Source organism: Phyllopteryx taeniolatus, chromosome 16 (assembly GCF_024500385.1).
Source record: "Phyllopteryx taeniolatus isolate TA_2022b chromosome 16, UOR_Ptae_1.2, whole genome shotgun sequence".
Classification (NCBI taxonomy): Eukaryota; Metazoa; Chordata; class Actinopteri; order Syngnathiformes; family Syngnathidae; genus Phyllopteryx; species Phyllopteryx taeniolatus.
Window position 1 is genome coordinate 4,046,354 of NC_084517.1, and position 17,360 is coordinate 4,063,713.

The 17,360-nt window shown below is 43.0% G+C and overlaps 1 protein-coding gene across 4 annotated transcripts in view; it reads left to right on the forward strand.

Moving 5' to 3' along the window:
* Positions 1–14: 14 nt before the first annotated feature.
* shank1 (SH3 and multiple ankyrin repeat domains 1) overlaps positions 15–17,360 on the forward strand; it is a 76,249-nt gene continuing 58,903 nt past the window's right edge. For all 4 annotated transcript variants that reach the window (XM_061748654.1, XM_061748651.1, XM_061748652.1 and 1 more), the window contains exons 1-2: positions 15–164; positions 241–311. The gene's annotated coding sequence lies outside the window, so the exon portion shown is untranslated. The remainder of the gene's footprint in view (positions 165–240; positions 312–17,360) is intronic.

The following is a 17,360-nucleotide window of genomic DNA, read 5'->3' on the forward strand; positions in this document are numbered from 1 at the left end:
CAGGATGGAGCTGCAGAAGGGAGGAGGAGGAGGGGGGCGAGCGAGCTCGGGAGGAACGGGGAGCGAGTGTTACTCCGGGAGGAGGACAGGATAAACGCTCCTCCATCCCGTCAACGAAGAGGAGGAGATTGAAGAGAGAGAGAGGAGGCAGCCTGGTTACCACGGTACCCGTTTTTCCTCAGTCTTCCTTTTTAAAAAAAAAAAAAAAAAAAAAAAACTGCTCTCTCTCCTCTCCGACAGCACCATCTCGCCTCGTCGCCTCCTCAGGACTTCTTCACATTCACCATCATCACGAGGAGCTCTAGAAGACAGTAAGAACCTCTTCATATCATTTTTGGTTGCTACATATGTGTGCGTGTGAATGAGCTGCCGGTGTGCCCTGGAGCAAGGCAGCCCAGATGCTGCATAGCTGTCTGATGCTAACGTAGGGGTGAGTGTGTGTGTGTGTGTGAGGAAGTGGAGCAGCAGCTGCTTCGTGTGACATCTGCAAAGTCCCGCCCATGTACAGTATGTTCATGCCAGTATGTTCATAGAGGTGGGTAGAGTAGCCAAATCTTATACTACTGTTACTTTAGAATAATATGACTCGAGTAAAAAAGTAGTCGTCAAAATATTTACTTGATTAAGAGTAAGAAAGTACTCAATTATAAAACTACTCAAGTAAAGAGTAACTTGACTTTTTTTTTTTTTTTTTCTGTAAAATACAAATGAGTCGTTTTGATTGCCGCGCGGTCATGTGACGGCACAACGGGCGCCCTATGCGGAAGTCGAAGATGGAAGATGGAGTCGAAAAATGGACGCGCGCACGCAAGAATGAAGAAATAAAAGTAGCGAACGGCATGTCGATCATTGTAACGGACTGAAGCTATCGATCCCTCTTCACATAAATACTCAAAAGTACAGTTTATGGAAAATGTTACTTTTACTTTTAGCACGAGACTTCGGCAATTCCCGTGCGGTTTCGGCTGAGAAAGTGCTGAGGAGTGCTTTTTCTTTGGCTTTGGGCGCCTGTGCGCGTGTCGATGCTGATGAAGAGAAAAAGTGTGACAATAAGAATAAAACAGGAAATGTACCTGCCACAAATTCAGGCCAGTTTGTACAGATATTTATGAATGTTCTGGAATGTTCTCAAATAAATATAATCAAAATGTAATGCGTTTAAAAATGAAGTGAAAAATACATTCCAGCAGGTAGTATAATGTAAATATGAATAGGGCCACTATCTTTGGATGAGCATTTTTGCTTTATTTAAATGAGGCAATTTTTTAAAAAACTTTATGGATGCAGAACAGTTCATAAAGGTCTTTTACAGTGACAATTTGAGTCTTTATAGTGTGGAAAAATACAATGGAAAATCATTGTTGCCAGGCAACAATTTGAACCTTTTTCCGCAGCTAAAAAAAAACAAAACCCAAAAAAACGAAACGTCAAACGCCTCAATCATCGCTGCATTGTCCTGAGTGACGTGCAAGAATGTTTGTCACAACTATCAGTGGCTATTGTTCCGCCGCAAAGTGGATGAGTCAGTCTTTCAGTCTTTTTGAGCGCCAGTCAAAGTTCTGATCAGCCGATGATGTCACCGCCGGGGGCCCGGCGAGTGAGAACAGGATTCTGAAACCATCAGCGCAAGAGGGTTTTAATCATATGTGTTGCAGATGGTTTTGTTGAGTGGAGTGACGCGACGTTGCATTTATGAGCATTCATTAGCAACTTTCTGTGGAACACGAGCGCAGGACAGTGACAGACGACTTTTTCGCATTCCACTTCCCCGCTTTTCACGCAGCTGTCTTCCCGCCTCTGTTTTGTGAATTCCCTTTCGCACCAATTTCGTATTTCCCGAAGTTGATCCAACTGCTGTTATGTCTCAAGCTCCGTTCGCGTTGACAAGCAACAGATTGGCCGGTTTATTGGTGTAAAAAACAAAAAAGTGGAACGACGGCTGTATGTAAGGGGATTCGGGAATGCCAGGACCTGTGACGTGTTAAATTTCACACTTTCAATATCCTGGCTTACGACAGCCCTTTTACATTGACAATCGACAAATCGCAAATACAAATTTGCTGGCTCATTGGCGTAAGAAAGTGGAACAATGGCTGTGTGAAAGGGGATTCAGCAATGCCAGGGCGAGAGCGTGTTAAATTAGCCCCCGAGACGCCCGGAATGCCAGGACGTGGAGGTGAAATTTAACATGAGAGACTCACCGTTCCCGCCGTGTTCTGTTGAAAGCAGCTGTTGCTGTCTGCTACCCCCCTTTCACACAGTCACCCTCCCACCTCAGAGGCCGGGGATATTTGGCAATTGCTTTTCTCGAGCGTCTTTCATATAAAATTCAGCACCACACCAGCTCCACATGAAAAGTGGCTTTTTTTCTTTTTCCCTGACTCACTGTGCTACATAAAAAGGTAGCACTATGAAAGGGGGGTAGTAACAGAGTTAGGACAGTGGTTGATTTCAAGGAAAAACCTTGGAAGCTGGGGAAACTTGACAGTTGCTTTAAACACAACAGCATGGGAAAATCGAACCTTGAGTTTTAAACTTCCCACTTTCCGCTTTCCCCTTTCACACAGCTTCCGTCTGGCCTTTCTCCGACACTACCCGGGAAATTTGACAGCTTCCTGGCTGGAGATAAAAGATGATTAATTAGCATGAATTGGATTATTCAATGAGGAATGCGCTAGCGTCGGGGCGTGGGAAGAAGAAGCAGCGCAGGGACGGGTTTATCGACAGCTCGTCAAGGAGCTTTTACGCTGTCCTCTCAACTTCTCCCCTGTTTATTTGTTGGCGCACATCTTGGCTTTCTTTGCAATATTTGCTCGGCTGCTCAGGCGGGTTGTGCTTCATAACTCCAGATTTAGCCAGTGCCTTCCTCTCTCTCTCTCTCTCTCTCCCCCCCTTTCTTGCCGTCGGTTAACGACCGATCTGGGACAGGAAGCCTCCCCAGCGCTCTGCCCTACTTTGCCTCCACTCAGGCTAACTCATTCCACTCATTTAAAGGTCAGAGGACAAAGATGTTCAGAATTGTATTGATAACTCTAAGAACCCCTTTACAAACCACATCTGCCATTTCGAAGTGATTGTATAGCAGATATACAGCAGTTAAATGGATAAATATGATTCAGAATGCGGCTTCTGCTTTTTGCATCTAGCGCCTTCTGGCCTGTGTTACATCCCCTTTTTTTTTTTTTTTAACAACATTCAATAAATGTTTGGGAACTGAGGACACTAATTGCTCAATAAATGTTTGGGAATTGAATAAACTAATTGCTGAAGCTTTGTAGGTGGAATTCTTTCCCATTCGATGTACAGCTTCAGCTGTTCAACAGTCCGGGGTCTCCGCTGTCATATTTTACGCTTCATAATGCGCCACACATTTTCAATGGGAGACCGGTCTGGACTGAAGGCAAGCCAGTCTAGTACCCGCACTCTTTTACTACGAAGCCACGCTGTTGTATCACGTGTAGAATGTAGTTTGGCATTGTCTTGCTGAAATAAGCAGGGGCATCCATGAAAAAGATGTTGCTTGGATGGCAGCATATGTTTCTCCAAAACCTGTATGTACCTTTCAGCATTAATGGTGCCTTCACAGATGTGTAAGTTACCCATGCTATTGACACTAACACAGCCCCATACCATCACAGATGCTGGCTTTTCAACTTTGCGTCCATAACAGTCCGGATGGTTCTTTTCCTCTTTGTCTTTTCCTCTTTGTCCCGGAGGACACGACGTCCACAATTTCCCAAAACAATTTGAATTGTGGACTCGTCGGACCACAGAACACTTTTCCACTTTGCATCAGTCCATCTTAGATGAGCTTGAGCCCAGAGTAGCCGGCGGCATTTCTGGGTGTTGTTGATAAATGGCTTTTGCTTTGCATAGTAGAGTTTTAAGTTGTACTTACGGATGTAGCGGCGAACTGTATTTACTGACATTGGTTTTCCGAAGTGTTCCTGAGCCCATGTGGTGATATCCTTTCCACATTGATGTTGGTTTTTGATGCAGTGCCGCCTGAGGGATCGACGGTCACGGGCATTCAGTGTTGGTTTTCGGCCTTGGCGCTTACATGCAGTGATTTCTCCAGATTCTCTGAACCTTTTGCTGATATTATGGACCGTAGATGATGAAATCCCTAAATTCTTTGCAATTGTACGTTGAGGAACATTTTGTCACGCACTTGTTCACGAAGAGGTGAACCACGCCCCATCTTCACTTGGGTATAAAAGTTTCTACCCAATCACGACACCCACCTGTTCCCAATTAGCCTGCTCACCTGTGGGATGTTCCAAACAGGTGTTTGGTGAGCATTCCTCAACTTTCTCAATCTTTTTTGCCACCTGTCCCAGATTTTTTGGAACCTGTTGCAGACATAAAATTCTAAGTTCATGATTATTTCCTCAAAACAATAAAGTTGATCAGTTTGAACATTAAATATCTTGTCTTTGTAGTGTATTCAATTAATATAGGTTGAACATGATTTGCAAATCATTGTATTCTGTTGGTACCATTCACACGGAACATTGGGCAGTGATAAATGAGTCTTAGGTGTTAAACTTCACACCTCCGTCCCAGCTTTTTGATAGCCCCTTACACACAACCGCAGTCTCTGCCTCAGTTATACCCCAGGGCTTTACACTAACGTTTGCACTAGCAGCACCGGTATTACTATGAAAAAAAACAAAAAACAATGGCAATCATTTGTTCGACTCGGAGGGGGCAGTTCTTCTTGTGAGGGCTCTGAACTGCCACCCCCCTGGGAAAACCACTTCATTTGGCGCATTACCACAACCACGTGAATGACATACCTTTAAAAACGATTGCACAAGTGTACCACCACAATATAAAAGTATCGTTTATGATTATTCACACTATTTTGCAAATTATTTTACGAGCAATACATACCAATTTTGGTATTTTCACAGGAAACACCATCATTTGCTCTCGCGGGCCACATAAAATGATGTTGCGGGCCAGATCTGGCCCCCGGGCCACCAGTTTGACACCTGTGGTTTAGCTGCATAGATGTGTTAGCTTTGCGAGCTTCGAACAAAGTTAGTAAAGCCTTTGCACGTAACTGTGTTTGTAATGCGTGAAATGAAAACGAGAGAAAAATGAGGCAGGCGACCTTTGGAGTTCGAGGTGTAGCCCCACATGCTAGCCTGTCCGTGACGTTGCATGTGCGGCGCGCATGCAACGCAACGGTGCTGTCGATAATAGCGTGTGCCATCCGGAAGAAGCGGTCGATTATGTTCCAGCGGGCAGCCACGCATATTGCAGCGACTCGCTGTTAACTCAAATGCTATTCATAACAATGATTGAGATCGCTCTCTCTCTCTCTCTCGCTCTCGCTCTCTTGCACGGGTGCGCACGACGAGGAGATTGCAGTTGGGGGGGGGGGGGGGGGGGGAGGCGACTTTCAACCATTAAAACAAGCACTTGCGCAAATGCGATGAACATTTTCATCGCACAAGATGGGGGGGGGGGGGGGGGGGTTCGGAATGTTGCATATGCAACATGGAACAGTTTTCAACACAACAGTGGTTTTGGTTGTCTACACTTTGGCCCCAGGGATGGGCAGTGATATGTCGCAGGTGTTAAACTTCATACCTTAGTCGTCCCAGCTATCCTCTTTCACACAGCCGCCATCCCACCCCTGATACTACCTCAGAAGCCGTCCAATTTCCGCCAACTTCAGCCCGCCATTCCGTGTTGGAACCATTCAAGCAGAACACCGGGCCGTGATAAGCGAGTCTTGGGTGTTAAACTTCGCTCCACTGTCCCGGCATTTTGGATCTCCTCTTTCACACAGCCGCAGTTCCCCTTCTGTTACGCCTCTGATACTACCTCACAAGCTGGGAAATCTGCCAACTGCTTTTACCACCACAGTGTTGGCTGATGGTGTTAAATCTTATATCACGATCCTGGCTTTCCTCTGTCCCCTTTCACGCAGTCACCACCACCGCCCCGTCCCCGTATTACCGCAAAAGAAATTCACTCTTCTTGTCTTGCCAGTGTGTGCAGACAGGCACACGCGATGAAGTCACTCTCAGTTTATTGGCGCTAATTGCACTATTGAGCGGCGAGGAGGGGGTTTCGGGGGGTTGTATACCATTTCCGCAGCATCGTCAAAGTGGTGCGTCTATATTTAGCTGCAGCAGACAGGCCGGGATGACTGTTGTGTGTGTGTGTGTGTGTGTGTGTGTCATGGGTTTGTTTGCAGCTTCTCACGCCGCATTCAAGTCCAGTGGGAAACACACGCACACACTTGTTTCTTCGCCGTAACGCCGCAAACTGAGCATTTAGCTGCCATGTTGGGAGGAGTTTCTACCAGTCACTGCAGTGCTTCATCTTTGCTGCTGGTTGTGTGCGTGTGTTTGCGCGCACGCCGTATGTGTGTCAAACGCTGCAGAAAGCTGGCAAGGATCAAAGAAAATCGCTGCATGGAATTATTTCATTTTCCCCCCCCCCCCCCCCCAAGGCTTAAAATACATCAAAAAACCAGCTGGAGCGACCGTGTAGCGTAGTAGCGTTGTGTAAAAGGTACTGATAGGGAATGGGGGTGTCAACCTGTAAATTTGCCAGTTTGTGAGGTCGTATCAAGAGAAGGAGTGAAGAGTTCAAATCCAAAAGCAGAGAAGATTTTTTTGGGGGGGGTTATTTCAGTAAACTGAGTAATTTCTGATTTAGGGTATTCTAAGTGAAAATACATTTATGAATTTAAAGGGTAATTTGATTTAAAAAAACAAACAAAAAAAAAACATCTTCACCTTTTACCCACAAAAAGTCTTTTAAAGGCGTCTTCAATGTTATTTCGTCACAAAGCGGACAACTCCAAGAAAATAGTTTTAAAAACACTTATGTCACGGACATTTTCGGGGTATAGGCATGGCTGGCAAACGGTGGTAAATAGGTTGGTGAAAGTCCCTGTACACGTTATCTAAACTTCCAATTTTTCCTATTTGAAAGATCGGCCTTTTAGCTTGCGTTTGGAGGCTTTATTGTATGCAAAATCTCCACAATGGGATGTATTGATGCTCTCTCCTCCCAGCATTCACTGATCTGACATGGAGATGAGTTATTTTTGCCTCTTCTTCCTCCTCCTCCTCCTACTGGGCTTGTTACACATTTGTCTTCTTGTGCCAGCAGCAGTGGGCACCTGTGGGTGTTTATTTATTACATTTTTTTTTTAACTCGATGATGATGATGATGATGACGAAGCAACAGGAAGGGTTTGGCCTTCGTGCTGCATTGATAAATGGCACTTTAGTCTGTTCCCAATGAGCAAACGAGTGAGGGCCAAATGTGCGTAAATGTACAGTTTAGAGCTGCAACGTGAATAATAAACTTGCACTTTGACAAGAGTATATCATTATACAAATATGCATACTTCGACTTTTGCCGACTGAGGTTCTCTGCTATCGATCGACCGAGTTCACATGAAAACGGTCAGCAAGCGACTGACTTTATGAAGTGCGATTGCATTTGTGGCCACGAGCCTCTCCATCCATCCGTCTGCCTCCCGCCGGCTGTATCTACGGTTTTGCTCTTAAGTTTACGTAGCCTGGCAGAATTTGTGACATTTGTATTATTTTTTGGAAAATATGACTGAACAACAACAACCATCATTCATTTCCTTATGGTTATGTTTTGTTTAATGATCATGCTTTTCTGAAATGCTTGACAGTTGAATTTGAATCCCATTAAAATAAAATAAAATTAAATGTGTTTCGCCGAGCCTTTCATGTTTCCTTGAAAGAATTGTACTCATCTTACAAATTCTGCCTGGGTAATCAAACATATGAGCACAACTGTGTGTTTTCTCATTTACTAAATAAAAGTATGGCTGTGAATTTAAAAATAAGAGCAAGGAAATAAAAAATGAATACATGTTCAAATAAAGTGCTTAACTTCAGAATAATTCTTTGAAAAAATACTTAGTTTTGATTATATGGGCAGAAGCAAAATCATGCTTTGTAAAAATGCATTATACATGGGTAGAAGGGTTTTCCAGAATTTTTAGGTCAACTTTGGGGGTGGGCATTATACACGAGAAATTACGGTACTTCATAACAGAGTTTCACCCAGTAACAGGCTGTATTTACAAAAATGACTGCACGGTTTTGTACAGTATTTGGCATTAGCGTGAAAGTACATTGCCGCTGGTGGAAAATACTGTCTTCCCTGCATGTATACTTTGAATTCATACAGCACTAGAGCACTTTTTATACAAAGTAGTCATATTTTAACAGTTATGAATTTGAGTAATACCATTAGAGAAAACTCGCCCTCATAATCAACGTGTCAAGCCACCTTATCTTGATCTTATACTGTACGTAAAAGCTGTGACGATTTCTAATCCAAAGCGATGCAACGCCACCATCGACAGAGATCAAATTGGTTGATTTTCTTTTGTGGGGGGGGGGGGGAGGGGGCTGTTGTCAGTGGTTCAATCATCCTCTTTGTCCCCTTTTTAGTTAGCATCCAGCATGAATATTTCACAGCACTTCATATGTTCAGGCAGCCTCACGGCCCGCAGCGACACCCGTCGTTTGTCACTTATGGATGAGCTTGGCCCCACGCAGGCCACCGGCGGGTCCTGGCGTCGCGTCTCCGCGAGCCTTTTTCGTACGAGCGGCGAAGCGCCACCCGTCCTCGCGCCGGTCCCGCGGAGACAGCGCAGAGCTAATTAATTACGAGGCTATTTGTGTGTGATCGCAGCTCTCAGCAGGACCGCACCGGCGTCATCGCTTCTCCAGAGGATAGGAACACTTTCACACACGTGGGTTTGTAGGGCGCTAGTAGCAGTGTGCAGGGTAGAGCAGTCGATAGTTTGTTTTATTACTTATTATGGGTCTTTCCAGGGAGCTCTTCTAAGGGAATTCACCCAAAATGATTTCTGACTTCCTGTTCAATTTTCGGTTTGCGTCCTTGAGATGTTTTAATGCGTCCTTATATGAGTCAAGTCCACCAAATTTTGTGTCGATTGGTGAAACCTGTCGGGGCAAATTGTTTTAGCCTTTCCAAACCAAAATGGCCGACTTCCTGTTTATTCTTGGGGATGTGACCTGGAGACTTTTTTTTTTTTGTTTTATCCGCTTGTCCTCACTAGGGTCGCAGGCGTGCTGGTGCCTATCTCAGCGAACACTGGGAGAGGCGGGGTACCCCCCTGAACTGGTTGCCAGCCACTGACGCTGGGCACACATGGACAAACAATTACTCACGCTCACATCCACACCTATGGGCAATTTAGAGTCTTCAATTAACCTACCATGCATGATTTTGGAATGTGGGAAGAAGCCGGAGTACCCAGAGAAAACCCACACAGCTGGATTTGAACCCAGGTCCTCAGAACTGTGAGGCAGATGTGCTAACCAGTAGGACAGCGTGCCACCCGCATGATAGATATTTCCACGAAATTTGAAACCGGTGCTGGCACATTTGGCTGTCCATGTCCAGAATTTTAGACGCCGACATCAGGCTGGATTGACAGTGCAGGCCAAGTGCAATTTAGAACTTTTAATAAAATAGCAAACAACGTCCGGTTTATGGTGGCTGACACAAGACACTTGAGGATCAGGCATATGGCACTGTAGCGTTTTGGCAATTTTTATTAGGATTTGAACTACTGTGTAAGGGGTTCTTGGTTGGCATATGTTTTTCTTTCATATATAGATACAACAACTACTACTGCAACTACTACTATGACATTTTGTAATTTTATATATTTATATATATATATATATATATATATATATACAGTGGCTACGGAAAGTATTCAGACCCCCTTAAATTTGTCACTCTTTGTTATATTGCAGCCATTTGTTAAAATCATTTAAGTTAATTTATTTCCTCATTAATGTACACACATCAACCCATATTGACAGAACAAAACAGAATTGTTGAAATGCAGATTTATTAAAAAAGAAAAATGGAAATATCACACAGTCATAAGTATGCAGACCCTTTGCTGTGACACCCATATATTGAACTCGGGTGCTGTCCATTTCTTCTGATCATCCTTGAGATGGTTCTACACCTTCATTGGCCTCCAGCTGTGTTTGATTATACGGATTGGACTTGATGAGGAAAGCCACACACCTGTCTATATAAGACCTAACAGCTCACAGTGCATGTCAGAGTAAATGAGAATCAGGAGGTCAAAGGAACTGCCTGAAGAGCTCAGAGACAGAATTGTGGCAAGGCACAGTTCTGGCCAAGGTTACAAAAACATTTCTGCTGCACTTAAGGTTCCTAAGAGCACAGTGGCCTCCATAACCCTTAAATGGAAGACGTTTGGGACGACCCGAACCCTTTCTAGAGCTGGCCGTCTGGACAAACCGAGCAATCGGGGAGAAGAGCCTTGGTGAGAGAGGGAAAGAAGAACCCAAAGATCACTGTGGCTGAGCTCCAGAGATCCAGTCGGGAGATGGGAGAAAGTTGTAGAAAGTCAACCATCACTGCAGCCCTCCACCAGTTGGGGCTTTATGGTTCAGTGGCCTGACGGAAGCCTCTCCTCAGTGCAAGACACATGAAAGCCCGCATGGAGTTTGCGAAAAAAACAAACACCTGAAGGACTCCAAGATGGCGAGAAATAAGATTCTCTGGTCTGAGGGGACCAAGATTGAAATTGTTGGCCTTAATTCTAACGGTTATGTGTGGAGAAAAGCAGGCACTGCCCATCACCTGTCCAATACAGTCCCAACAGTGAAGCATGGTGGTGGGGGTGGTTTTAATCTGCAGGGACAGGTTGCAATCGAAGGAAAGATGAATGCGGCCAAGTACGGGGATATCCTGGACAAAAACCTTCTCCAGAGTGCTCAGAACCTCAGACTAGGCCGAAGGTTCAAATTCCAACAAGGCACTGACCCTAAGGACACAGCTAAAATAACGAATGAGTGGCTTCAGAACAACTCCGTGACTGTTTTTGAATGGCCCAGTCAGAGCCCCGACTTCAACCCAATTGAGCATCTTTGGAGAGACCTGAAAAGGGCTGTTCACCAACGTTCACCATCCAACCTGATAGAACTGGAGAGGATCTGCAAGGAGGAATGGCAGAGGATCCCCAAATCCAGGTGTGAAAAACACCTTGCATCATTCCCAAAAAGACACATGACTGTATTAGCTCAAAAGGTCCTTCTGCTAAATACTGAGCAAAGGGTCTGAATACTTTTGGCTGTGTGATATTTCAGTTTTTCTTTTTTAATAAATCGGCAGAAATTTCAACAGTTCCATTTTTATCTGTCAACATGGGGCGCTGTGTGTACATTGAGGCAAAAAATGAACTTAAATGATTTTAGCAAATGGCTGCAATATAACAAAATTTAAGGGAGTCTGAATACTTTCCATACCCACTGTATGTGTATATGTGTGTATATATATATATATATAAAATTACAAAATGTCTTAGTAGTTGGAAACGTAAAGAAGAGGCCTTCATCCTACGGTGGATAGATAATGGCTAATGAAGATGATGATGATATACAATATATAGTTTTTGTGCAGTTGAGATCAAAAGAAGACCACTTAGTAGAGCAAGCATGTCCTAAATGTGGAGATGAGGTCTGACTGACATTTCCCAATGCTAAATGAATCCTTCATAGATATACGATCCCGAGCCGCGGCAAAATGCAGATTGTCCAGTGATTCCCAACCAATGTGCCGTGTTTCACCAAATTGGTCCGAAATGTATTATTTACTGCTTTTTCGATTTCTTTTGTTAAGACATTTTTTCCCCCTCTGGTTAAGAGGGAATCTCTCCCTTTTGCCTTGTATTATTTCTAGTAAATACTCGTTTATTGCAGGGTTATATTCCAGACCCCCCCACTTTTGAGAGGCGCAGATATATTATTTGTCCACTGGAGGTCACCATCCACGTGCCTATTGGGCGTGCCATGCTTGAGTGACGTGAACAACAGCCAATGCGGACATGGTCTGAGCAGGCAATTTTCTGGATAAGCCATTTGCACCGTTCCTCACACTAACAGTCTCGGGAAATGCAGTCAGCGAAAAAGCATTATGAGTACCCAGAATTCATGAAACATTGTTCTTTACTTGATTTGTTACTGTCGATATTGTTATGAGTGCGCGCATTAGCTCTTCGAATATTTGAACCAATTCGTGTCATATTTCGGTGTCTGCATAGATGCCTATCCATTCGGAATAAATTGTCTTGATGTGACAGGGTCCTGACTCCCACTCCCACCTTGAGTTAATTGACAGAGAACCTTTTGTTGGGAGGGTCTGCCCGTCGTGTTGTGATCACAAAGTTTGCAGCAGGTGACCCGCAGAGTCCATTAATAACGACGTGATGCATGCAGCAGCTGCCAGCTTCCGTTTATGGCACTCATGAATTGAAGAAGTCCTCTTCGGCATCGTTGTGTACTTATGAGACGCCTCCTCGCGTCTTTGTTGTGAGACTCTCTGGTTATGGCGTGGGGGGGGGGGGACTCTGATGGGACGCGGTGACGCTAGCACATCAGCAGCGCTGACGTCTTGTGGGTTTCTTGTCGGGATGGTTCCGATGAGTCAGGGTCCACCGAGAGGTGCTTCTGGGATACCGAGCGGCACTGACTGTGCCTGACGCGCGACATTTCAAATTTTATATCACCATTATAGTGAAACGCTAACAAAGGCCAAAAGCAATAAAAAGCACAATCTGAAATCCAAAATATACTAACAAAAGGAAAAAAACAAATATATTAGAAAAAATACACAGATATTGGATTATTTTTTTTTTTAAGTAATACAAATGAATTGTTTTGAAAAAAAAAAGAAAACATGAGACAGAAATTACATATTATGAAGCAGTAATAGGAAGAACACACAAAAAAATGCTAATTGTACTAAATAAGAATGCTAGAAGAGAAAATAATAATGGGAAAAAATGTACAAATATTAGACCAAACAGAAAAATATCAAAAAAGTAAAAACAAATATTCAGACAAAAATGTTAGAAAAAGATATTTGACAAAAATCCACTAATATTAGATGTAAAATACAGAAATAATTTAAAGAGGAAAGCACCAAATATTTCACAAAAATATCAGGAAATACTGAAACAATCTTAGGGGAAAATATTAAAATATTAGGTAAAAATGAAAAAAATCTGTTAAATGTTAAACATAAGTACTAGGTATGCAAATAATAGGTGAGAAAATAGAAAGAAAATAATACGTTGGACAAAAATACAATAAAAAGTTGTTAGACAAAATATTAGGAAATAATACAAAAATATTAGTCAAAAACAGAAAAAATAAGTTCAGTATTAGGATGAACAATATTAGGAAACTGAAGTTAAAAAAAACACAAAATCCTAAGTATTAGAAAATACTATAAAAATAGAAAATAGTGCTCAGAATCCCCCCCCCCCCCCCCCTAAAATTCCAGTCACTATTGGTATTGACAGGGACGAATGACGAGCGAATCACAAAAATATGTAGTATTTCTTGGAATATAGTGTTTCAGGGTTGGTTCAAGTGTCCCCACTTACACCTCTCATACTCCTAGTGGGACTGTTACATCACATTAGGCGTAAAAGAAACCCGTGTGTGACTTTGGAGTCCCTGCGATCCCACGTGGACGATTACGTGACATCCTAGGTGAAAGTCTCACAGTTGACCCCTTTAGTATGTCCTCGAATGTCACGCGTGTACACACCAGTATGCCGTAAACCCAAACACACAGGCCTTGTTGTTGGACACTTTTTGCGTGTCACTTTGTGTGCGTCGATGTCAAACAAGCAGGCAGGGAAATTGGCCGCTCCACTTTTTCACAGCAGGAAAGTGGGCTGATGTGTTCTTTGGAAGTTTCCCAGGCAAATGTCTTGGGGACCGAGACAAGGAGGAGGTCTATCTATACCCGTGTCCTAGATAGACGGGAGGGCAGAGCTGAGCATGATGAAGATGCGTTTGTGTGTGACCGGAATAAAAAGGCTGAATGTCACATTTTGTCATTGTGTTTCATTGACGTCACTGAGAGAGCTCAATGATTGACTGCTTGATGACAGTTTAGCAGGAGACTGCGCCCTCACCCCTATGCAATTTATAAAATAATACCATTTAAAAAAAAAAAAAACTAATGACCGTAACACATTACAGTCATTGTTTCCTTCTATTTATTTATTTTGAATTATTTTATTAAAACAGTTCACCGGATGTCCCACACGTACGCTCGTAGAAGCAACGTGAATCTAACTACATAACAAAAGCCGGCGAGATGACACTTCATGAAGCATCGAAACACTTCAGCCATTGGTTCGAGTCATGGTTAATTTCTTGATGCTTCATTGCACACAAAACCACCTGCTGCGGTGTCTTTACCACATACAATATGTCTGCTGCGTTGCATTTTTGCATCTTTTTGGCCCTCGTGAATGACTATGTATTACAAAACAATGTTTGACCAAGTAATTTCCCAACATAGTGTGTAAAATATATTATTTGTGAACGTATTCTGTGTGCTTTAAATGTTCCTCAACACTGCTATGGCAGGTTGTATAATGTTCTTCTGTCACTTTGGGAAAACCTCATACTTACCTTTAGTGTAGGCACTACTTATTAGCACCAAAGTATAATTGTGACATATTCATTAGCTCACTAAAATAAACTTACTAAATTAATACAAACATTTTAGCTCGTGTTACTAGCAACTAATGAAGCTAGTTAGTACTGTGCAATGAGCTTCGGGACTCTCCAACCAGAGAAGAGGAAATGCGATGACATCACCACACCCAACAACTGCTGATCATCTTGTTGTCTGATCACTGCCAGTCAACAGTTGCGCTGGACTTAACAGGAACAACGATGTCTGATTATTTCTTACCTGGCAACACTAGGCTTGGAAACTGATTGGATGAAAACCAGGAAGTAGCATAGGTCGTCATTTTCAAACTGCTCTAAATTGCTAGAGGACTCTGCATCGTTTGCACAATTGTCAAAAAAATAAAATAAATTTGTGTTGGCATTACCGGATCAATGGAGGTGACTGTATTGTGACACCTGTTCAGGTTGTCAATTAAGTGTTTCTTGAGACATAGATATGTGGTTTTGACTACTAAGGTTTGATCTTAAGTCGTGTTTACTTGTTAAATTAACATACATATGTAGGTGAGCAGTACCACTTAGCTTGGCTTCTGCTAAGCGTTAGTCCAACCTAGCTTTTACATGGCAAAGCTTTGATTTAGCTTAGCTTGCATCTAGCTGAACATTGTACACCTACTGTAGCATAGATTTGAAAAGTAGATATGTCAAAGCGCTGTAGCAGCCCAGCTAACTGACGCGCCGACGTGGCAGTCATGTTGGGAAGATCGATGTTCCCATCAAAAGCAATGCATGGCATTGAAATGAAGTTGTAATTCGCTCAAGTCTCAACCAACTTCCAGTTATCAAGACGGAACTTTTTTTTTTTTTTTTTTAAAGTAAAAAAAATATTTTTACCTGTGAAAGGTTATCCTAGTTCCCTTGTGATTGTACAGCGTGGTGCACAACTGTATGCAGAAAAATGTGCTGGCATCCTTGTTCTTGTGGTTTTCTTGCCATTCACACTCAAGAAATGGGCTGATGACTTTGACCTCCCTAGCTTAGCATCACAGTAGGCACGCAGCTCAAAAGGAGCGTGTTGTGTCTACGTATTAATATCTGTGTACCGTAGCTTCTCCTAAGCCACTCTAGTACCTAGCCACGGTTTACTTCTTCTCGCTTCTACCTAGCCAAGCTACCACATATCTACCACCTAGCTTTCATCCAACCGGTTTTTAGCCCAGTCTAGCTTCTTATCTTTGCTCCCACCTAGCTAGCCCCTACCCTGCTGAACTCCCCGTTAGCTTACTTTTACCAAATCTTGCTTCCATCCATTTTAGGTTCCACTTGGCCCAGCTTCCACCTAGTTATGCTACCACCTGACTCAGTTACCTCCAGTCCTACGCTCTCTTATCATCCACCTATCCGATCCGTGCATCCTTCCTTGAGTTTCCTCCAAGCATTGCTTTCAGCTAATCTAGCTTCTACCAAACCAAGTTTCGACCTTGTGGTCTAATCACTTATTAGCTTCCATCTAGCCTATCTTAGTCCCGATCTATCTATCTACCACGCAAAGCTGCCAGCAAAGTCAATTACCACCAATCCTAGCTTCCACCTAATCTTGCAATGTTATATATGCTAAACGACACGTGCCAACATGGAAAACGGGATAGCTGACTTCCTGTGTATGCTACGCTAACCATCATAACTATTTATACAAATATGATATGACCGGCTATTGTCATCTTTGGTGGCTGTGTGATGACATCGTATGTTTAAAAAAAAAAGACATTGTAGATGTTTAAAGTTCCCATCGGTGCTATTTCACGGTCCCCTTCTCCATTCACCCGAGCGAAGAGGAAGTGCGAAAGTAGGTTGCGCGTTTAGCGGATTAACCCAGCCTAGCTTCTACCTAGCTGAGCTACTCCGTTTTATTTTACACCCTCTTCTTCTCCTAATCTACTATTACATATTAATGAATCCTGGCTGTCTTTGGTGCAGAGGATACCTTTTTTGCATTTAAAAATTTGCGCACTTTATGCTACCCCACTCTTGGCACTATTACTGAAGGGTTAGCAGGGTTAATGTGCTTTTTAAAATGCAGCTGAGCTGATTGAATGCGCTAACGGTTTGATCCTGCAGCGGAAACGGATCTCCGAGGACAGTTGGTAGAGAGGAAGATGGATGACAGCCAGATTATCAAACGGAGATTAGCATGGCTACTTTGATCTTTTGATTGCTTTGTTTATTCCTCTTGGGAAATTCCAGCCGACTTGGAGCTAGCAATGCTAACCTGGCATTCCCAATTGCAATCAAGTTGGGACATTGTGTAAAACGTAAATAAAAACAGAATAGAAGGATTTGCAAATCCTTTCCAACCTGTATTCAATTGAGACAAATCTTCAAACTGATAATGTTTTGGTGTGTTTTTTTTCCCAAAAATCACTTATTTTGAATTTGTTGCCTGCAACAGGTTCCAAAAAAGATGGGACAGGGAGATGTTTCACATCAACTTTCCTTTTACCAACACTCAATAAGCGTTTGGGAACTGAGGACACTAAATGTTGAAGCTTTGCAGGTGCAATTCTTTCCCATTATTGCTTGATGTACAACTTCAGTTGCTCAACAGTCTGGGGTCTCCATTGTTGTGTTTTGCGCTTCATAACATGCCATACATTTTAAATGTTTGGGAACTGAGGACACTAATTGCTCAATAAACGTTTGGGAATTGAATAAACTAATTGCTGAAGCTTTGTAGGTGGAATTCTTTCCCATTCGATGTACAGCTTCAGCTGTTCAACAGTCCGGGGTCTCTGCTGTCATATTTTACGCTTCATAATGCGCCACACA